A 9258-nucleotide genomic window follows, 5' to 3' on the forward strand; every position below is an offset into this window, starting at 1 on the left:
TGACCATGCATCTGGATAGTCATCCTCTGATTCACTGCATAGCTACTTTGGCTTTGTACACATGAGCCTGAAATGTTAACCAACTGACAAGTCTCAGGCGAGTTTTCTATTTCAATGTTACGCATCATTTTCATAAAAACATATAACTGCATTGTAACTAAATTCACACATCTCTATGTTTTACACTTTAGGTCAACTTGTGGGAGAGTATCAGCACTTCACAAAGTTAATTAGCTAGTTAGGCTACCAGTGTAGGTCACTGCAGCTGGTAGACCCTTAGAATTGTATGTTCATTTATTATTCTGTATTCTGTGAAGCAGTAAAATAAACTTCGGTCATCATCATTAGTTCATTTATATATATTTGCTAATGTTTTTCGATGCTCTAAAAGTTTGACAGCTAGGTTATTGTGGATGTAATATAAACTTTGTCTTTTTGTTCCCAGGGTTGCCACTAACTTTGGTAAAAGAAGTTTCTTTTATTGCGGAACAATTTATGGATTAGTTTGTCTTAAAACGTTGCGGAGGCTGCCACTTTGCCATTTTTAAAAGTATTTGTGCACGTATTTTAATCAAGTTTTAATTCTTTCTGGTGTATTGTGCATTTGTTGGTGTATATTTTTGCATGATGTTTTCAGGGCTCCATCACTGTAAAAAAATTCGTCACTGCCACAATACTCACTGCCACAATGCCAAATAGTGTAGTGAATTTCACTGCCACAATACTGTCACTACACTATTTTTGTGTAGTGACATTCATTACTAATTTTGTAGTGACCGTCACTACTATGTAGTGAGGGTCACTACAAAAGTAGTGAACATCACTATACAAAAATAGTGAGTATTGTGGCAGATGTTAGTATAGTGACCTTCACTAGTTAGTTTTTACTGTGATGCATTGAAAATCAGTATAAGCTGAGTGGAATCCTGGGAATTGGAAAAACCCCTTTAAGCAGGATTGTAGAAATGGAAAGTGGAAACAGAAACTGGAAATAGAAACTGGAAATGGAAAGTAGAAATGGAAAACGAAAATGGTCAAACCATTATATGTACATGTATCCTAGCTCAATTAGTGGTCAACTTTTAATGACTACCATTTTACAAATCTGTACAAAGACCACATTGTAGTTATAGGTTTTAAAGATAGCTAAGGCATACTTTGTGATCTAATTGATTAGACCACCCCATAATCACTTTTTAAAGACCACCTCTTTACAAAGACCACTTCTTTACATGGTAATATTTGATAAGCTCCACTAAACATGTATCATGACTCATAGAAAGGGGTCAATGTAATCTCCCATATTTTGGTCCACACTTCACTGACTCAAGTCATCTGTCTATCTGTATCACTTAGTTTGTACTAAAATGTGTCATACAAAGATAGTCCATCCAATTCTAGTAGTTTAGTACACTGTAACCTATATTGTGCTAGAGAAAATGAGGTCTCACAAGGAGATCATGACCTTATTTAGAGCCTAGCCTTTTTTGCTGACCTAACTGTTTTGATAAAGTCATGAAATAGATGTTTGGAACTTAGTTACTATAAAGAAGTACGTGGTGAGGGTGGTCTTTATGAAAGAGTATCCCTTAGTCATCTTTGAGACATAATTACAATGTGGTCTTTGTATGGAGATGGTCTTTCCATTTTCAGTTCACTGTTTCCAGTTCCCCATTTGAATTACAATTCAAGTTTCAATTTTTGAAACCTGAACTGCATATCCTCAATATTTGGTTAATCAGATGAAATAATGTTTAAATCTTTTAATAATGGGGAAATACATGCAGCAGTAAAAATACATGCAGGTGCTGATGAAAAACAGAAAATCAGTGCTCCACTAATGATCATCACCGTGCCTTCTTGATGTCCCCGTGTTTAACTCCCTCCAATATAGGTTTTTGTCTTCAAGTGCTACTTTTTGGAGGCATGAGTAGGAGAAGCGACATGCATATGAGGAAAGGGTTCGGGAGATGGAGCATGGTTGCTACACTCCCACTTTTTTTTTTTTCATCATCTGGTGGTATGAGGAAAACTGCTTCTGTGTGTTCAAGCATCTTTCCAATCTTTTGTCCATCTGAAGGAACACCTCTTACTCTTTCATAATCAGCTGGCTATACTGCTAAGCTTTTCACAGTTGAGATCATCAATAATGTGCATTCGTGGCTCTCTGGACACCCTACCCTATCTTCTCCTGTGGAGCTTGCGATTGCTGATCGAGCCCAGGGTGTCAACTGTATGTAATTCCCCCCCTAGTAGGTCTGTACAGGTCTTTGTAGGTATCCTTCAGTGTAGGCATATCCCTTTTTAGACTAACAGTTTTTAAACAAATTTCTTCTAGCTTTTTCATATAGATGTGTAGTTCAGAGAAGGGGAGGAAGAGGAGTACCATTAGGGCCGTATGGTACGCGGTTCATAACATTATTCTATCCTTATCTTGGGCCCAGTTTAGCTTATCTCAGGCCCACTTTAAGCGCACGTGACTTATCTCGGGTCCAGCTTAAGCGCCAGAACCGGAATCAGGAATGGAACGGAACGGTCACTCTGACAACTCCACTATCAAGCACACTAGGTGTATGAAGGTAAGTTTCCAACCCGGCCTAGCTCGCCTCGAACTCACCAAAAACTTACCTTCATACAGACAGTGAAAGACATCATTATGCTTAACAGGCAAACCTCATGTTAGCGTTAGAGTTAAGGTCGGGTTCAGCTTTGGTTTCTTCTTCACCTGGTTTAGTCATTCCGTTCCGTTCTATTCCTGATTCCGGTTCCGGTCATTATAAATTGCCCTTATTATGGGCTCTAGATAAGAGCAGCCTTATCTCGGGCCCGAGATAAGCCATAAGGTGGGCCCAAGATAAGCGATATTGTTATCTCAGAAGTAGTAGAGTCAGTTAGCTAGCTTTATCGAAAGATATAGCAACACTAGGAAAATCAGTTTAGTTAGCTATAATTATTTCTTGATCAAGGCCAAACACTGGTTTAGAGTTATAACTACATTGCTTAGTATTATTGCAGGGAGGCTCTTTGCAGAACGAAGGTTATGTGGTTTCCAAAAACTGGTCAAGTGTGATTGAGATATATCCTAATAGAGCAGTCACCCTAATAGCTACATACAGTTTATATTGTATTTAAAAATCACTCTCCAACTCAGCTTCAGAAGATCTGTGTCTAGATTTCAGTGTATCAACATGATTCATATACACGATTATGGTTAAATATGCATGGGTAAAGTCACAGCCCGTATACCTGAAAGAGGTATTTATCTCCTTTGCAAAAATTATAAGAGTTCCAAATTGTGATTGTGCTTTACATTGATTTCATTTAACATTAATTATCAAATTGTAATGTTTTTTGCCTTGCTGTATTTTGGTAGCTACTGTGTCATGCATTCCACTGTTTTTGTTTTACCAGTATGCATGATGTTTTTTCCCTGTTTTTGCATATGTTCTGTGTACTTTTGTGTGCTGTTGTAACTTTTTGCTTGTATATACATGTATACCAGTAAAGACAAACTAGTGAATGTCGCTACTATAGTGAACATTTCTACTAATGTTTGTCACAATGCTCACTATTTTGGTGTTGTGACATTCACTACTAATTTTGTAGTGACTGTCACATACATACAAAAGATTAGTGAAGGTCATACTTAAAAACAGTGAGTATTGTGGCAGAAATTAGTAGTGAAATTCATTACTAATTTTTTTACAGTATACGTAGTTGTGTGCAGGCCTATATAGCTAGCCTTTAGGTGCCACCCTTCCAAATTTGATGAAATAGACAATAAACTAAACTAAATTGAATCAACATGACATAGAGGATATAGTCAAGTTTGCAATCTATACAATAATTGCTGAACATTCCATTATGAAGCTGCATGCTTGTTGGAAGCATTATCAACAGTTGTTATTGTGTGTAAATAGTAGTAATATTGCTGTTATCATAGTGTAATGAGCTCAATGCAATAACAATTATGTGTGACTGTCAGAATTAAGGGTCCCTACACATAGCTTAATTATCTGGCCCAAGTAAAAGTACTTTAGCTTCTATCTTGGTAGTCACATGCATAATAATATTAATAGCGGCAACAACAACAGCATGAATCAAGTGGTACATTGGCTATTTATACTGTGAGTTCAGTAGACCTTACAATAACAATGGTTGTTTAATACGTGATTGTAATTAACATCAAGGTCTACAATAGTCATATGATCACTATACACAAGTAATGGAATCTGTGATGTATTATAATTAAGGTCATACAATTATGTTGCAGTACTTGTAGTGTGGTTTTAATAATGGTGAGGATCCCATAGATTTCAACATACCTGGGATTTTGATTCCAGTATAAACATACATGTACTTAGTCCTTGCCACATTTTATTATTTGTGAGGATGCAGTAAACATTTATGAGTTTACTAATTTTACGCACTTCACATAATCTTATTATATTTCAATTGTAATTCTATTAATACTATCCTACTAGGGACTGTGAGAAGGCTAAAGTCTGTGAATACAGGGAGTCAGAAACATGTAACTATAAATGTTGAAGTATGCAGAAAAAATTCCAGAGCGGTGACTTGATCCCCCGCAACATGCAATTCCTGTGGCATTATATACTGCGACAACTTGCTTGTAGTGTTAGAAATAAAACCATGCGTAAATAGTCTGCATAGCTTTTTTTTTGTCATAATATCCAGCATCATATGATTACATGTTGTGATAATGCTCATAGCAAAATAAATTGGACTCTATTTAGATGAGAAATAAAATGTACTCCACCTTTGTGTGAGGATATGCATGCATGTGTGTGGACTACTGTGCTTGTTGTCATTGTGAAGAAATTGCAACAGGTTTTATGCAAATAATTTTCATCTAGTGATATAATTAGGACCGAATTTGAGCATTTGTTGTATTGTCCCTGAAAGTGTACAAAGTACTTATATTGCTCAGCATGTGCGCACACGCACGCACGCACACACGCATGCACACACACACTACCAAATGCCTATTAATGACATTCATCCAGTTTTGATTGATTCACTGTAACAGTTACTTGTGATCAGATGCCACCTTATAATAAATACTTGTGTGCCATAACAAATTCCATTGGCTAGAAAGATTACGCCTCCTAGTCCATTTAAAGGAAATGTTGACCGGATTGGAACATGTATTCTCTATCCTATGTTTCATGGTATCCTTTAAAATTATAACAATTATTTAAGGTTTTCTCAACCATTTGGCAACCGTGGACATAGTTTGATCTCTTATCTGTAATGTAAGTGTCTGCTATTGCTCATCAATCATATTCAGCACACAACTGAACTTCAACCACCAACTAACTTTCCGACACTATAATTACTGTACATGTATGTACTGGGCTGTAGGTACTGGTTGCCTGCAGACCTTTGGCTTCTTGCCATAAAGCAGCAAATAAATAAAATAAATAAATAACTTGCTGTGTAATATAATGCCATTCTAGAAATTCCCAAAAATAATGTTGATATCAGTCTCGTACTTGGCTTGAAAACTATGAGCACACATGCAATAGTATGCCTGACCGCCGCACAACTCCAAAACTAACTGAGATGAGCAGAACTATACAACTATTCTACAGAACTACTGTATAATTATGTTTCCCATTACATGTATTGGTGCTACACAGTATCCTGGTCATAATCCAACTGTACTAATTAAGCTTTCGTCAGGCTCTGTGTAAAAAAACACAAAACTTTCTTAAGGATGATTTACAACCACTTTAGTTTAGTAGTCCAATAAAAGATAATCCACCCTTCTCCATATTACATCTCAAGGCCATATCACTACATGAGATCCTTGTCAACCAGTGTTAATTGCCACTGTCTTCATGAATTGAATAAATCAGATTCTCAAGTGCTTTTTTTAATACTGAAGTGAAGTATGTTTTTGACTGTAATGAAGTCAGATTTATGGTAAATAGCTCCTCAACTATGCATCTGTTCCAGAAATGATTACAATTAACTCAGGCTATGCATTTATTGTGACAATTGCGTCCAAAAGCAAAACTCACTATTACAGCCTCTTCAGGTTGAAGTTTTTGCTGTTCCAAGTTAACCTATCAATATCATCTCACTGGATTCAGTTTGAAAATTACAGCAAATGAATGGCTAATTAATATTATGGGTGGCTCCAAGAATTTTGATGACTAGTTTATAATCCAGACTATTTGTACATGTGCAGACAGGTCACACTAGCATGCCAATCTACCATCCATATGTTGAAGCATAATTTAACATTGTGGCAGAGATAATAACAGGCAGCTGCAGCTCAGTGCACAACAAAAGGTAGAGAGAGATTTGTTTCATGATTGTTGCTTTATACAATGTGTTCTGTCACATAAAAAAACATCATGCATGGATTGTTACATCAACTTAATCAGTTTGCCTGACACTACATCTACTTACCATGGATTAGCCCTCAGACTTAATGACAGAAAAGAAAAGTGATCTGGCTGCTTGACATAATAGAATATCAATTTAAAATTACAATCTTTTTCTATTCCATAAATGCACTGTTCTCTGAATCAGATAATGGATTGTTACAGAGCTACTAATTATTCATATAGAAAATTGAGCCTCATAGATCTATTTGGTTATGACAATCAATAATTAGGGGATGGTATCAATGCCATTTAAACCACATCCTAGGCTACCAATACCATGCACATGATGAAGTTTTAGGATCACAGAAGTAAACAGGTGATCAGGAGTTTTATTGTGATTTGTAGGCATAGAATGATTACACTAAAACATTTTTATACGGTATCAAATACAGTGCGCACAACAAATACATGATGGCTGTATACAAAAATACATATATTACAGTCAAGTGTTAGTGCTGCAGGAGTTGGCAACGGGCAGACCATCCCTCAGTAACACCTCTTTCCCTCAAAGTCAATGGGATGGTGGCCTAAATAGAAGGAATCATGCCCAGAAAAACTGTTAATGAATAAGTCCAATGAATTACATTTGACCAATCGCTGCAATAAAAAACTGTCATCCATAATATGGTAGCAGAAGGAGTAAGCATGGGTAACGGAAGTAAGGATAGGACAAAATTTGTGAAGAAGTCCTTGACACCGTAAATCTAACAATTTACACAACGGGTCAATAGAGTTGGCATTACAACGAGAAGCCAGAGATGAAAAAGTGGTGCCACACAACTTCTCAACCATCTTCTGAATTGAATCCAATTTATGTAGATGAATGGCAGAAGCTCCCATAGATACAATGTTACTGTACTCACATATTGGCCAAACAAAAGATTTAAAAGCAATAGTGAGACCACTCTGACCAAGATAATCTCTAGCAAGAAAATTAGCACCCAATCTTTGGCAAGAACGAGCAGCCAACTGATCTATTATACAGCTCCAAGTAAGTTTACGATCAAAATGAATCACCAGGATTTTTAATACATCCACTTCCGTGATACAAAGGGTATCCATGAATAGTGATGGGTGCAAATCAACATCCTTAAGTGACACACAAAGTGAATGACACTTACCAGGCTCAAAATTAATATTCCATGATCCACTTTCATCCCCATAAGTAAATTCTTCAGCATTCAATTCATCAGCTGCACTGAACAATCCTATCATCCTTTGAAGGTATATCACTTTTATAAGAGTTAAATTGTCAGCATATGAAAGCAAATCACAATGAAGAACTTGAGCTGAAAGGTGACGTATAGACAAATTAAACAGTATATCGGGCAGCAAATTCCACTCTAAGGAACGCCTGCTGTAAATGGTCTCCAGGATGCACCATGTGCAACAACAAACAAATTAAAGCTCTGTCACATAGATTAAAGTCCTGTAACATAGTCCTGTCCTGTCAATTGTAATGACAAAGAAGAAAAAGTGGTCTGGCTGCATGAGACTAGTGGCAAAAAAGCTATAAATTATTATTTTGAATATAAGTATCCTGACTACTTCATGCATATACATCTTTAAACCACTCAATGTTATTGTAAGTTAGATTTTCTGAAGCTGCGTGAATTTGCAGTGCTATATATCAATAAAATTAATGCTTGTGACTGTTGTGTTTGGGTGTTCCCGATCCGCACATTTGACCAGTTTCTGGAAACCATATAAACTTCCTTCTGCATAGAGCCACCCTGTAATAATACTAAGCAATGCAGTTATAACTCTAAACCAGTGCTTGGCCTTGATCAAGAAATATAGCTAACTAAACTGATTTTCCTAGTTTTGCTATATCTTTCGATAAAACTAACTGACTCTACTACTTCTGAGATAACGATATCGCTTACTGATCTTGGGCCCACTTTATGTCTCATCTCGGACCCGAGATAAGGCTGCTCTTATCTAGAGCCCAGAATAAGAACGCCCAAGATAAATCGCTCACGCTGTAGGCAGATCTAATAACAATATATACTTTAGGTTTAAGGAAGAAAATCCATCCCTCCTGGAGGAGACTGAGTGTGGCCCCGACTAGACATTGGGTGACCTGCAGTTCGAATCCTAGGGTGGGAGGGATTTTTTTCCTTACTTTGGCCCCTTTTCTGTTACACCTTTTCAGCTATAAGCCACTAAGTCTAAGTCCTTGCAATTAGGTTTATAGGTAATTCTAAGGCTGCAGCACATGTTGCTGTCAGACCTTCAGTGCTGGTCACTGTAAAGCGCTAATAACAATAACAATCTGCGACCACGGTCAAAGTCTTGACCGGGGAAAATTTCACCTTGACCCTTGACTTGCAGCGTTTATCGTCTTTGACCTGTGACTTGAGCGTTTCTTGTCTAACTTTTGACCTACACTTATTTCTCTATTTTCCTATACGCACCTGCGCTTGTAACCTAGTATAATATTTTCTTAGTGCGTGCTACCAGCAGCTGGGAGAGAAAAATCATTATAATTACGGCGAAATGCCTGTTGGAGCTTTATAGAGATCCTTACTTTCTTGTGAGGTACGTATAATCCCGTAAACGTGATAATAGCTACGTATAGTTTTCGATTGTGGGTTTCGAACCTTCCGTATCGTCTTGACCGTTGACCCACCGTAAGAGCTATTTAGTGGCCTTGACCGTTGACTTAGAGTTTGACCGCGGTCGCAGATCTACCTACAGCACGAGCCTGAGCGACACCCCCTTGAATAATGTTACGAACCACGTGCCCTAGGGCCGGATAATTAAACAAACAAAAAGACTGGGTATTGAGCTCATGCACGCACCGTAATCAAGTTACGTAATGTGTGATGTCATCGTG

Source organism: Dysidea avara, chromosome 10 (genome assembly GCF_963678975.1).
Source record: "Dysidea avara chromosome 10, odDysAvar1.4, whole genome shotgun sequence".
NCBI lineage: Eukaryota > Metazoa > Porifera > Demospongiae > Dictyoceratida > Dysideidae > Dysidea > Dysidea avara.